We start from the raw sequence: 15,505 nt of genomic DNA, 5'->3' as shown, positions 1-15,505 counted from the left end.
CAAAGAGGTAATCTTTTTCATTGATGCAAACGTCATTACTGAACTTCCTTCTCCTGTCTCTTACCAGTCTGAACGTCTTCCTCCATCACACAACGCTTACAACTTTGCGGTGCTACATTTGCATCCATGAATTGCTACTACTACCTCTTCATCATATGATAAACATTCTCAACATTTGGAAAATGCCTCAATGTTTTAGTCAGAACTCTTTGAAAGCTCTAATTGTCAAACATTTCTTTGGCAAATTAGATTACTGCTCATGGCTACTCTGTGTTTTTCCTCTCGACTACCTCCTCCCTCTAGACATTGCCTTTATCTTCACTATCCATACTCTCAATCTAGCCAGATCTAGCCACACTTCTGCCAACCAGCACCATGTTGGCTGGCTCTTGATGCATAACTGCTCATATTTCAAGTTCATCTACAAGGCTACAAAACTATCAATGTTCTTGTTCCTCACTATTGTGCAATTGTATCCCTGTCGAATGACTATCTCTTTTATGCTTCTCTTCCTCTGCACTCAGCTTCGTGCCCCATAACCCCTGTGCCTCCTCTCAATTCTTTCTCCATACACACTAGAACCTGCTGCACATTACAATCAAGCCAGCCTAAAGGTGGATCTTTTCGGAGCTTGGTGTATACTTCAATTGTTTGGCAATGATGGAGCACCCCTTCCCTATCCCCACCCTCAATACACGACCCAACCATTCCCTCCAGTGTCACGTAATAATGTAATTTTGTATATGTGTACAGTAGCCATTTTTTGTTGGAAGCAATCACCCCCTAAATTAAAGCTATCTTTATTAGTCACCTACTTCATGTATAATTCAAATGTGTGTTTTGTTTTGTTTTTTTCCATGGTCCATGTCCCACTTTTTTCCCATCTTCTCGCTACGCATTCTCATTTTGAGCTGTAGTATATGAATCCTTCTGGGGAAGGTCCACACCATCTTTAAATGTGTTACTGTAACACATTTCTGATAGAAATTGAAATCCTGGTTCTTCATATGACTACCAATATAAATACAAATGCATATATGTGCACTTTCATTGGGCACTCTCTCATACATGCCAACATTCTCGAGCACCTGGGAGGGAGATTTTGCGACAGAAAGCGGGAGACAGGAATTTGCCCATAGGATGGCATTGGGGATTTAATTAATTTAGACGGGAGTACGTAAAAAATAACATTCTTAATCGAAAAATCGGGAGTCTCCCGCCTAAATCGGGAGGGTTGGCATGTATGCTCTCTGTTGAAAAAGGAGCAGCAGCACTATGATTTGGCAAAATAGCAGCTACAGAGTTGCATGTGTGTTCCCGAAAGAGCCTGTTGGAATTAGATTAATGAGCACTTCCATTGGTTGTCTTAAACAGGGTGCACTGATGATTTAAACTACGCATATTTGTGTATCCTCTAGAACTGGTGATGGTACTTTTGTATAATAAGAATATAAATCTATATCTACTTCAATATAATGGTCTATGAGGAGTTAATCTTATAAAAGGACAAATCCTTAAGATATCATTGTATTATCAATATGTTTCCTTTGATTCCTTGAACTGTCAGAGCTTTTGCGTATTGCTGCCTTTGGTTGCGGGTTTCACCATCAACAAACATTGTTCCCAACCCTGCAGGGCCCTTTGTTCACAAGGCTTTACACCATTTTTCAGAGGAACTGGACATAACCCCAAGTAAGTAAGCATATGGAGATGCTAATGAAACATTGCAATGCTTGTTAACCCCTTTTACCACTCTTTTTAAACCGGTTTACCTCTGAAATGTTTCACTCCCAGTACTGAGCCCTTTTTTGGAGATTTCGGTATGTCACATTCAATACCTTTTAACATTCTTGTTGCAAGTGATATCTTGGCCAAAGTTGTCCCCTTTTTTTCCTACATGTAGGTAGTCATAACTCCCCCAAGGAATCCTAGTTTTATGTAGGGGGTGAGAGAAAATAACAATAAAGAGAGCACATTTTGGGGCTGATTCATGGAATTATTTGCGTCGAAAAACGGAAAAACAGGGATTTGTGCGCCATTCTGCCCGCAAATCCCCATTTGTTAAACAGGGATTTGCGGGCAGAATGGCGCACAAATCCCCGTTTTTTTGCGGAAATAATTCCATGAATCAGCCCCTTTGTGTTTTTTCAGAAAATGCCCATAAAATGATGTACAAAGACGCCTGTTTTTTTTTCTTGTACGAGCTAGCCACATATAGTTTGCAGTTCTGAATTCGCCATTTTCCAAGCTTTCAAGCACAGGTTGAGTAGAAACAAAAAACATGCTTTTATAAGGTTACCATCAGTTTTGTGCAAGAATTGTGACATTTGCCTTTTTTATAATAGGACCAGCTTCGAAGGAATTCAAGGGGAGGGTAGGAAAGCTCGATGGGAACCCAGAAATCCATATATTTCTGAAAAGTAGCCACAATACTAAGCTCAGGAAGAGGTGATTTGCACAGGTCAGGCAACTACTATGTACCTAAAATGTCTATAATTTGGGGAAAAATTGGAAAAGTGAGTTAAAAAACAGTATGTGCTGGACATGTTCGGACTGGTACCCTAATGGCTTCTGTCAATATTGACAAAAGCAATGCACAGCTACATTCCCTCAACTCATCTAGTTAAGTAATCACACATTTTCGATAATGTTTCACAAAACAAGCAAAACCACAAGCCAAAAATAATGCCATAGTGCACAGGATGTTTATGAATACTGGCTAAACAGACATAATTAGCATTTGAAAATAAGGAAAATGAATTTGTTGAAGAATAGCAAGCATTGCTCTCTCATGAGTATGCTGTTTCACAGTCTGCTGTGGAACGCTGTGTAACACTGAAGAATATGGAATAATGAAGCCCGTTTAAAGAACTGTGCAAAAGTATATTTGTGAGTCTTGATAAAGAACTTAAGAAACTGAGGCTGCGCCCACAAAAGGCATATAAAAATGGGGATGCGCACGCATCAGCATGCGCGCGAGTACACTCATGAGTATGCTGTATAGCTTTCAATTGCTCAGCAGAACGAAGAATGACAGATGACCAAACTTTCAGGTGGGAATGTATATTGTTTGCATACTGTTTGCTTTCTGTTATCGTTGATATCTGCAAAAAGGTAACTTCAGTAGAATATTTGCTGCCACTAGGCGGTGTTAAAGCTGGTGTTGAGAACCTGAGGCCAATTTGAGAAGGGTGAGCGGGAGGTCAATTTGAGTTTGCAAAGTAAAATTAAGAAAAAAATAAAAAGCACACAAAAGTACCAGTTGTTGGTCCTCCTCGTCTTCACCGCACGGAGGAAGGCTCTGTCGCTCCCGCGGTCTCCTGGAATTGACTCGGATATGAAGAATCATGACAGTGATGGTCGGGAATGTAAAATGAAAAAGAAGTTGTTAAAGGGAGAGGGGCTTTGATGGAAGGTGCTATATCGGCCCAATCTCAACTATGATATGAAGAGGAGATTAATCATTCTATGGAGAGTGGGACCCGGGGAGATGAGCAACAGATAAGGATAAGTCTTTTTTGGACACCCCACCCCCATATTCTCTAAGGGCTTAATAACTCAAATAGCCATGAGAGAACCGCAAAATGGGCAGGGTGATGGGAAAGCTGCAGGGTTGGGAATGGGACAAAATGGCCACACCTTCAAGATAGAAGCAACTCTATATTCCATGCAAACATGTTTAAAGAACTATTTAAATGCTCAATCTGAGTATTTAAAACTAATGATGGAGAAACTGATAAGTATCGATGTAAATTTAAATTTTAGGGGAAGTAAAGAACATTGTAGGGGAGAAGGTTGGAGAGTGTTAGGGAGGGGCCCAGTCAGGCCGAGCCGTGCTGGGAGCCCGCGGATGTGAACTCGTGGAGGCCTAACTCCTTCCCTTAGCCCAATCAAGAACACCAGGTCCACACAAGAGGCAAGGTACTACTGAGATTTACTATAGCCTGTAAACCACAGGGATCACATGGGTGAAGGAAAGTTCATTCATATCTCAGAGAAAACTGGCTCGCAGGCCAGTTTGGATGACCTGTGATGTCACAATTGGAATTAGTCTCTGGAATCTTCCCCAACAACCTACCTCCACTCGGGATAGGTCACCTAGTGGTAGGTCACATATAGAGACTTGATGTTACTGGACAAGGCTGTGTCAGGTGTTATGCTTGGACCATCCCCTAAAATGGTTACTTTAAAAATGTTACAATGAGCAGGCCCTATTATTGGCCAGAGACCCCAGTCATCCACCCCTGTGGTCCTTGGTTTTGATTGGCTGACCTGTGAGCCCCCAAGCCTGGGACAACCGTTGTTCCCAGGCTGCTTGCCATCCGGGAATGGTACATGTGTAAATATGTGTTTGCAAGGTCCAACTATGTGTCAGCAACATAACCTTGTGTAAGCCATAGCTGCCATGAGAGTGTTCTGTTTCCCAACGCAGAACTGTAACGTGCATGTATAAATTTTGTTGCAGCCAATGTCTAGTCGGTGAGACAGGTTGCTCATCTCAACCACCAAATCTTGACAGCTCCCCAGCTCGGCCAGATCATGTGCTTGGAGACCACGTTTGTGAGCTTGGGTCTCTGAATTATTCTGCATTTTGTCGGAGAGCACACCTCTCCTAAAGCCGGTGTTGCTTTGGTTTAATGTGAGGAATGTGTGGAATGTTGTTTGCAACATTGCAACCCTGGCAGTGGCTTTGTTCCTGCCACAGTAGTTCTGCTGCACATCATTCTGTGAGGTTTGGGGTTTCCCTGGGTCGATCGTGGCCTACTAGATTTCCTAAGTCACAGCTTGGCTTCTACTGTACGTGTCTTCCATAATGTCCATAGGTTAGTGTGTCATAGCTGACAGGTCCCAAGAGATCAGAGCAATAAGGTTGGTGCCAACTTACTATTTTTCACTGTGAGGAGGTCTGGGACATATTTGTTCTGTATTGGCACCAACCTTATTGCTCTGATCTCTTGTTTTTTTGCATTGAACCCATTGACCATTGAATTTATGGTGACCATCATTTCCCAGTGGGTAATTTGCAGCCATTTATCATTTGCATACACCTGTACTCAAGGAAATAGTGAGGCAAATAATATTTGTGTCCTGCTGAACCGTCTGTGTGATGCTGGCACTTCGTTCAGTGCTGCTTCTGACCTCCCCCATAAGTAATTTCCCTCTCTTTTTGCCCTTCTGAGTGTCTTGTGCTTGTTGACATTTTGTGGTTGGCCAGTTACGGGAGTGTTGAGCGATCTTTTCTTCCTTCAGGTTGATTGCATTTTCAGAAATTCATCAAGTTGAATGTCTTTCCTTTGTATCACTAAGGAGGGCATGTTCACATCTGCTAGGGAGCATAGTCCTCCCCAGTTTGGAGAAAGGCTTGTCATATGCCTTTGCTCCACGGGGCCCAATAGTGATCCATGAGCACAGCTGTTTCCGTTCCCATTTCCGGGATAATTTCCATTCTTTTGCAGCTGACGTTTTCTCCTACTTCGTCTTCGCCATTGTGTTGGTAGCAGAGAGCTAGTGTGATGAGAGGAATTATTGGCATAGGTCCAACTTCATTATCTACCCATGTCACAAGACTTGCGCTTCTGTCCCACTCCTTGTCATTTTCCTCTTGTACCCTATTCACTGCTGCTTTTGCTAATGTTACTGCTTTGCTTCCCACTACTCCATCAACCCAGCCATGATCTGGATATACTTGTCCATTGATCAATATTTGTGGTCTTTCCCAGCATCCTGGTTCTCCGCCTACTTCTCTCGCTCTCCACTTGCATAGTTGGTATTGTAAGGTTATTGTTTTAGTTTTGCCTTTCTCAGATTCTTCGGTTATGTACTTCAGCCCTTCGGTGAGTTGCCAGTAGTTGTTCATCATGGGTAAGGTTTTAATATAATTTTCTTCATATGGAAGGTTGTCTTTGACATCCATCTTAATGTTGCAGATTTCCCTTGTAATTATCCCCGTGTTTGATACATTGCTAGACACATCAGGCATTTTGCTGTTGCTGCGGGAATTTCTGTTGCTACAAATGTCCTGGAAGCACTCATAGCATAGGGGATCAATGAACAGACATAGAAGCTCTCCCTGGTTGTAGCCCTACCAGTTTTGTACATGTGCTTATACCAGATGTTGTTTGTTATGTATGCAGTGTTTGTAAGATATGTTTCTACCCATCATGTCTGTGGCAACACTGCGCTTACCTCTCCTTGCCTTTTCATCAGTGTCATCTGTACCACCTGACACAGTAGTCGGTGCAGCTTGGGTCAGGGAAGTGTTAGTGTGGTATACACCAGAGAAATGCAAAGCAAGATATTGCTGCCAGAGGGCATTGGATAAGAGCCCGGTTGATAGCAGTATCCACACAGTCGACATAACTATATTTATTACGCTCACCATTATCACTTTCGCTGCCTTTGTGCAGCTGATGAGATGATAATGTTGCCCACCTGAAAATCGTGATTAAAGACGTTATTATGTTAGTATTTGTAAGTATTATCAAGCTCTGCATTCTAAATAATCATTAAGTGCCCAGGCAAAAATCTGTTCCCAAATCTTCTGTATAAAGGGATGTCGAAGTGTGGGCAGTACAGGATATGGGCTCTGCTAAAGTTGTGGGTATACTTGGGCCATGTATTCTATGAACCCGAGGTAATACATTTTTGGTGACCGAGCTCTAAAATGCCTGGGTCTTCTTATAGCGTGGACAAATTGGTTGGAGAGTGCTTCAGGGGTATCAACTGGGGGCAACATCAAGGAATTCCTACCACTTGCACTTTTCCTAACAATTTACATCAACAGTCGCAGAAGCCTGCATGTGCGAAGAAGGAGAAATGTTAAGACAGTGTTACTTGTAGTCAGTAGTATGAGCTGTGTGTGCAGAATGGCCAGTTAAATCATATTGCCACAATCCAAGGATCCAGATAAAGGGAGTTGATTTGGGCAGGGCAGCATAGGGGCAATCGTTCTTCACAGATCTCGTTGTACCAGTGTTGCAGTGGGAATTTCAGGGACTTGGGAGCGTGTGACATAGGATGGCCAGTAGTCCCTGGTTCATTGGGCTTTGGGATATTTGTGCTGTCTTGTTGATGCAACGTTGGCCCTGTCGATTTCTGCAGTCGAGCGTTGGGGTGAGGACGATGCTTTATAGGGCTTGACGTCCTGCCAGTTATTCCAGACTACTTACCTTGCAGCTTCACTGTCTGGTCAGTTACAGCCTCCACAAGGTGAGGGCCGGCGAAATGGGGCGCGTTCCAGCGCTGAGTAAAATTGTTCAATAACACATAGTCCCCTATTTGAATCAATGGTTCCTTGTGTGCCTCCTGGTTGCTGGTGTCTTCTTGTGCATTGTCTTCCGGCCTCCCCTTCGTCTGTTGGATCTGGCAAGAGATAAAAGAAGCACTAGAAACAATTGAAGTTACATAGTCATACATTTCCTGTCCTAACACATCTGCTGCGTTCTCGCAATCCCCCAGAGCCCTTGTGGGTGGAGCCAATAGAAGGTGCATTCTTCATCCTGTCACCACCTCTTGGGGCATTAAATGGTGGTCAGACCCAGGTTTGTTGCGCAATTCGAACAAGGCTAAGGGCAGGCAGTGGAGCCAATTCCTCTCGGTGCGCTGTTGAGATTTGGCAATGCACTCCTTCAGGAGGCTATTGAGGCGTTCAGGTGGTACAAACAGGCACATTTTTGTTTGATTTCTAACAGGGCAGTGATGTGCTGGAACATTTCATTGGCGAAGCGAGGCCCATTGACAGACTGCAAGACCTCCAAAATGTACCACCTTGGGAATACTTCTCAGACCAAGCATTTTACAGCTTGGAAGGCATCAGCATGGGAACATGGTCCAGGCTCTATCCATCTCGAAAAGGGGCATACCACTACAATCATGTAGCAGTAGCCTTGACATACTTGCATCATGTCCATGTACTCAACATGGAGGTGTAGAAATGGACCTTGAGGTCTTGGGATGGTTTCTGTCACTACTCTCATAAACTGCTGGCACGTTCAACAGCAGCTAATAAAGTAAGCTACATGGGTGTTCAGGTCGGGACAGAACCATGATTCTCCAATGCGTGCTGCAATGACCACTTTCCCTGTGTTTGCGGGGTAATGCAATTGCTCTAGGGCTGTTTTCAATAACGCAAGTGACATGACCACTTTTCCTGTGTTGTTTTGCTGCCATTGGGCATTGGTAGGGGACATTGAACATCCTCTCTTTACCCAAAGTTCCTTTTCATCTTTTGGGCCAGCTGCCTGCAGCTCCATTATCTGTGTTTCTGGTAGATGAGTGTATCCATCATTTAATAACATTTGTCTCACCCCTCCCTTTTGCGTTTGCTTCTCCTTAAAGTCAAACAATTCTCCAAAATATGATGCACATTTTGCCTGATAATCTGCAGCTTCATTACCCCATAGGTATGTGCTTGGCACTTCATAAATGCTAAGTCTTCTGGTCATGTTATTACTTCTATTAGTTCTGCTAGCACCAGAGCATGCACTGCATGAAAATGGTAGTTTACAAATGTTCTTACATGTGTAAACCATCGCAAAATATTGGCTTCACATCAGTTTACAACAATATTGCAAACCTTTTTCAAACTTAATATTTACTTAGGTTTTACACATAATTTTGAAGAGTGTACATTCTGTTTGCAAAGTGTTTACACTGATGTAAACCATGTGCATACCATTTGTTTACTATGATTTGCAAGTTACAAACCATATCAAATATGTGGTTTCAAAAGTTTGTCAAGGCTTTGCTAACCAGAAAGCAATATTTGCAAATGTTTACAAGAATCTTGCACATCTTTCACAAACATTGTGGTCACTTGCACTTTACACATTTTGTTTCATAATCATTCCTTTAGCAAAGTGCTTACTATGGTGTAAACCTTGTGTGCAACATTTTGTTTACTACAAACCATAACAAAGTATGATTTTGAAGGGTTGTGGAAGATTTGGCAACATTTCTAAAACATTTTTAAAATATGTATGTTTTAAGCCTGCTTTTACAATGCTTCCAATTGGATGATATATTTGATGATAAATTACTTATGCAATAAGATAGCTATTCTCCATGGATGCACAATTTTGAACTAGGACATGCCTAGTGCAAGGCAATAGAAGGAGGCAGTCTCACATGCCTGGGGCAATGGCTGCCTGATCGACTCTACAAACAGTTGATATGACCACATTATCAAGAAACTAGGCGGTGCAGGGAAAATCCCATTGCCAGGCCTGCCAACAACCTTGCACTGGTATGGTTAGAAACTGCAGCATCAAAGTTTCAAGAGAAGATCTTAGACTAATGTGGAAATGGTATACAAAAATCAGTTGATGTGGCACCCTTTTCATCTTTGAAACTAATGTCATAACATAGCCTTAACACATTTGAGTTCGCTGCTTTTCTCTTGACGAGTTTGTCAGAGCCACTCCTTACAATCTAAAGTTCCATCCAGGGAATTCAGGGCATCGTGTATGAATGACCTATTGCCATTATGAACTATGGGCAAGACTAAAGAAACAGAATAAACCACTTATTCTTCTCTTATGCATTCTCCATGATGTCACACTCCTTAATAGACTGCAAAGCAGTATACAACAGAGAGCAAGGATAATGAACAAGTACACACCAGGCAAAGAGCTTTTTAAAGAATGTCTGTCTCCCTTACACACCCACGCTATCACAAACGCACACCATCACACATGGGCACACACATGCCATCACACACACACCGTCACACATGCAAAAAACACACAGCATCGCACATGACATCACACACATACGCAAACTATCACACAATATTTTTTTACTTTCCTCCTTCAGCACTCCAGTCACTCTTCCAAGTTGCATGTGTATATATGCACCTCTCTTCCTAGCCTGCCTTCTCCATGAACCACAGAAAGCATTGGTGAAGTTGGCACATGGACCATGCCCGTGTAGTACTGGAGATGCCTGGGACTGAGAAAAACTGGTGATGTCAATAGATGATGATTATGATGTGGAGGGGTAAACAAAGGGACGACAAAATAACGATCTTAATAGACCTTGTGTCATTCAGATCATGCAAGTGTGGGGAAGAGGGAAGGGAAGAAGTGCCAGGGGGGAGGGGAAGGGGGAAGTGCAGTTAACGCACAAGTGCAGCCAGCGGGTGGCTCATAAGTGCAGAGAGAAGGGACTGTAGGGTTGCAGATACAAACCCTTAAGGGATGGCGAGCCTGGAGGCAGTGCGAGGGCAATTGGACATGCAGGAGCCTGGCCCAAGTTCAGAGGGTGACCAGGTGACCAATGCGCAGAGCAGTCTGGACATGTACATCATGTGCTGAATCACTACCTGCATTGTCATGCTTAACAGATGTATTGTGGCTTACTCTGCCTTCTGTTTAGCTAACCGCACTACGCAGCACATTATGTATCTTGTTCTGCGTACACCTGTTTAGACAAGACTAATACTGCAAACAAACTTTGAATTACCATCCTTTGCCCTTTTTGCTTGCTAGTGCACAGCCCTGCCAGCCTGCTGACCTTGTAATTAACTTTGTCTATACCGGCCATAGCCTGTCCTGGTACAGTACTGTTGTGCTTCCGCCTTCTCCAAGATTTAGACTGTTCCCTCTCTTCTTAAGCGGATCCCCTCTATCTGATGTTACCTGAGTCAACGTATCAGGAGAACTGCAGATCCCTACCCACATGACGATCTCCTGTAACTGCTTCCTGTAATCTAGTGTGCTCACTTGCCCTGACTAAGCTTACTAGAACTATCTGACACCCCCACATGTGCACTACTTTGCAACTGCTGCTCAACCAAGTCTACTCCTTTATAGCCTATTGGGTCTGGGAAGCCCTCAACCAGATTACAACAACTGCAACCCAGGCAGTATAACAGGCCCTTTCATCCCGCATAGCTACTACCCATTGCTCTGCCACAGTCTCTGCAAACACTGTAGCTCTATGAATATGCATATTGTTTTATTGTGTGTGATATAGCCATTACATGGCTAGACCTTTGCATGTGACCTGCTTATATATGCTATCCAAGGACATATTATACCATTGGTGTTCTTTAAGCCACCAGTTACTACCAGTACCATTACTGGCTGTTATTTACTGTTATGGTGTCATGCTGCTATTTTGTCATTTGATAGGTTAATATGTATTGTATTTGCTTGTTAGTAACTTACCTTATCTGCTCACTTATTGCTTAGTGTGAGCTTTGTATTTGTGTGGCGCTTGTCGAAAGTCGGGGCCGCTGAATTCTCTCCCCCGGCAAACTGTTCCCCTGCCACACATGTGTTCCCTCTGCTTACATTGCACCTATCTATCACACTGAGCTCATGTTGTTTGTAGTCTACTCTGCCTATGCTGAATCCAGCCCATTGCAGACACTGAGCCTATACTGAACGTAGCCTCCTGTGCCTATGTTGTTGAATTTAGCCCACTGTGCCTATGATTAACAAAGCCTACTGTGCCTATGTTGTTGAATTTAGCCCACCGTGCCTATGCTTAACTTGGCCTACTGTGTCTATTTTGGTGAATTTAGCCCACCATGCCTATGCTTAACTTAGCCTACTGTGTCCATGCTGCTGAAATTTAGCCTACTACACCATTATTGAATTAAGCCTACTCTGCCTACTGTGCCCAGGCTGAACTTAGCCGGCAGTGACTAGGCTGAACATAGACTATCCTAGCCACCAAACCTACTCTGAATCTAGCCTGACCAAACCTACAACAACGAGGTACTAGCTTTAGCCCACCTGATCCAGTCCACTGTAGCCGGCACCAACTGCCCTACTATGTATGTCAGCAAAACCCTACTGTTCTCTTTACCACTGCTGGTCATACAAATAATCTTGACAACCATGGATCAAATTAAATATGCACCTTGTCTTACAATGAACAGAAACACTAGGCTTCGAGCCGGACTCTCTTCCCTCTACAAACCTAAAATGTCCAGCAATACCTACCTAAACCGCAGTACCTACTCTAAACTGACCACTATGCATATGACGCAAACCCACATGCAAATTACTTCCGATACTAAAACGAAAGAACACATACCAGCAACTCTGAAACCCCAGAGATCACTAAATACAATTACGATAGCTGGAGCTCTGATTAATGCCAGATCTATCGTAGCTCACGCCACCGAAATAGCCGATATTCTAACATCCTAAGTGACCTCAACTTAGGATTTAATGATCCGGATGACAAACAAGCACAAGTGAAAGCTACCATGCTTGCTGAAAATGGCCTCATCCAAAAAGCCCTCCCCTACCCATGATAAAAGCAGGACCCTAGACTGGGTTGCCATTTTAAACTACCCAACAGCCATCACTAAAATTACAACCCAACTTTGGACTGACCATCACCTAATTGACTTTAGCTTAACACTAAACAAACAAATAGATAAAGATAAAATGATGGCAACCCCTCTTCCTACTAGATCGAAGAAAAACATCACACCAGACAACATCCTACCTCTGCTCCTTCCTGTGATTAACACCTTGCCAAGCAATTCCGACCCAGATATGCTGGTGGAATCCTATAATGACACCATGGCTAAGCTAAGGTCCTAGATACCATTGCCCCACTTAAGGGTACGCAAGAGTAAACAACAGACTCACCTTACACTTGGTTCACCCCTCACCTCAAAGAACTTAGACTGGAAAAAAGGAAACTAGAAACCATATGGCAACACTCCCCAACGGTAAACTAAAATTAAAACTCTGTGCCAATAATTACAAGAAAGAAATTATCCAAACAAAAAAAAAGAAGCCTTTAATGAAAGAATTTGAAAAGCATGCTCCAATACCAAGATATTTTTTGTGATCCTTCGGGAATTAGAATCACTTATTCCTCCGCCAGATAACATAGCCAAAGACAAACAATTGCAGCTAAAAAAGCCTCTCTCCCACCTACCGAAATACCAACCACTACCACTCCTAATGACAAGCCTGATTTGGCTCCATTTAAATTCTCTAAAGTTTCCATTCAGGAAACTGAAATAATCATTGCATCCCTAAAACCACCGAACTGTAAAGGAGATAATTGCCCGGCCCAAATAATTAAAGATGCCGCCAGAGATTTGGCCCCCTTTATCTCTAAACTCATTAACGCCTCCTTTTCATCAAATACTGTCCCAAGTAGCTTAAAAGAATCCTGGGTTCTACCCCTTCTCAAAAAACAAACTTTAGACCCATCCATCCCAGCAAACTACAGGCCCATTGCAACGGTCCCATTCTTCCTCAAGATAATAGATAGAGTGGCCTATCTTCAAATTCAGAATTACCTTCATACCAACCAATTTCTAGGCTCCCGCAAATCGGGTTTCAGACCCCAGCATGGCACGGAGACAGATTTAATAGATCTTAAAGCGCAAATCGATGAGCTTAACGACAAAGAAAACACAGCTATGCTGCTCCTCCTTGATCTGTCGGCGTTCGACTTGGTGGACCATGCGGTAGTATGCAAACACCTAGCATCGGCTACCCACTTTTAGAGCAAAGCCATAGCCTGGGTCCAGTCCTTTCTAGATAACAGAAATATGTGAGTCTTCTACACTGCAGCATCTGCAGACCCAATTCAAACAACATGTGGTGTCCCACAGGGATCCTGTGTCTCACTAACCATGTATAATATCTTTACTAAGCCTTTGTTTGTTTGTTTGTTTGTTTATTTCTAATGCGCACCAAACCCGGAGGTAACAGGGTGCAGCAGTACGAAGATGCAAGGCTTACAGGTTTCAAATAGTTCACAAAATAACAACATAAATGTACAGGTGTAGTTACTTACAGGCAGGTCTAGAAACATATAGGTATAAATGTTCAGATAATGTATAATTCAAATATATATGCATTTCTAACTGTTATTTACAATGATGGTCAGTGTCAGCAAGCCGTAGGGTAGTGTGACAGGTGTGACAGTCCAGCGTTCCAAAGTTTGGCAGCCTTCACAGGAAAACTATTGACACCGATCTTGGTTAGTCTAAATCTCGGTACCACAAGGCAATTAGCATTACTGGCTCTTGTTGGCCATATTAGAGATTCTTCTCAACAGTTTGTCTATTAAGTAGCTAGGGGAAACATTGCTTAAAGCTTTGTGGGTCAAGGAGGACATTTTTAGCCGTATTCTATTTTAGGAAGAGAGCCACTTGTTTTGACATCTGGTCAAGACAATGTGCACTCTTTTGTTCATGCCTAGTGCAGCTCTTAGGGTATTATTTTGCAGAATTTGTAACCTCTGAATATTTGCTTTGTTAGGTCCACTGTAGAGAGCATTGCAGTAATCTAACCTGGAGAGAATTAATGCTCTGGCCAGGATAATGCAGCGGTCATTTGACAGGAATGGCTTGCCAGCTCTAATAAGATTACATGTGTAGGCTGTGGTAGAGGCCAGAGATTTCACTTGTTTATCAAAGGACACAGTTGAATCAAGGTAAAAGTCAAGGGTTTTTACCTACTTAGATACCCTAATGATATTACCATCAATGGTGAATGAGGAGTACTCATGACCTAATTTATTGATGTTGGAGAGAATTACTAGGTTTATCAACTATGTCTTATCCTCATTCAGGCATAGACCATGGGTGGCCATCCATGCCTGGATAATGAGATAGGCCCTATTCACCAGTGAAAGGTCCTTACCATTATCTCCAGAAAGCGGGAGGTGAATCTGTGTATCATCTGCATAGTTGGTGTAGGTGATACCCAGAAGGTCCAGATCATCGAGCAAAGGTTTGGAGAATATATTGTATAGGGGAGACGCATGCGCCCTGAGGTACACCACACAGTATCGGGGTGGGGTCCGCTGCTGCTGATGGCGAGAACACCCTCATGGGTCTCTCACTCAGGAATGATTTTATCCATTTGATAGCCTCTGTGGAAAAGTGGGCTGCTGAGTCTGGGTGCTTGCAGAGGACCTTATGATCCACCAGATCAAATGCAGCTGAGAGATCAAGTAATAGGAGCAGTGCTGTCTTCCCATTATCCCATCTCTAAGCTCATCAATCTGTGTTTTCAAATCAATCAAGGCAGTTTCTGTCCCATGTAGAGGGCGGAAGCCAGATTGTCTAACCCCCTAGGAGCTTATGAGCTCGAGGTATTTTTTAATCTGCGTATAGGCGAGTTTGTCGAGTATCTTCACTAGAAATGGTACCGTCGTGATAGGGTGGTAGAGAAAAGAAGAAGATTTATTAGGCACCTACGCCTCCTATGAAGATGCTTTAAATGCAAATGAAAGTACAATCACAGATCAAAACATTCCACGGTACATAAGCATATTGGACAATGAACGCCAAAAAGAAGAAGAACTTCAAGCACAACTAAATGTAGACACTTCTGAGAGCATGGAGACTTCTGAAACAGGCAGTGAAGAACCACTTGGGCAGCCACTCATTTCAAATGAGGCAGAATTAGCCAGGACATAAGTAATCACTACCATGTTTCATGAGCAATCTGTAGAAGAGTTGGCTGTAATGAAATCCCAACTGAACAATGAGCAGTGTACCATTTTTTCTAGA

This window comes from Ambystoma mexicanum, chromosome 5p (genome assembly GCF_040938575.1).
Source record: "Ambystoma mexicanum isolate Mex_15411 chromosome 5p, UKY_AmexF1_1, whole genome shotgun sequence".
NCBI lineage: Eukaryota > Metazoa > Chordata > Amphibia > Caudata > Ambystomatidae > Ambystoma > Ambystoma mexicanum.
The sequence above is the reverse complement of the archived record's forward strand: the minus strand, read 5'-3'. Positions refer to the sequence as shown.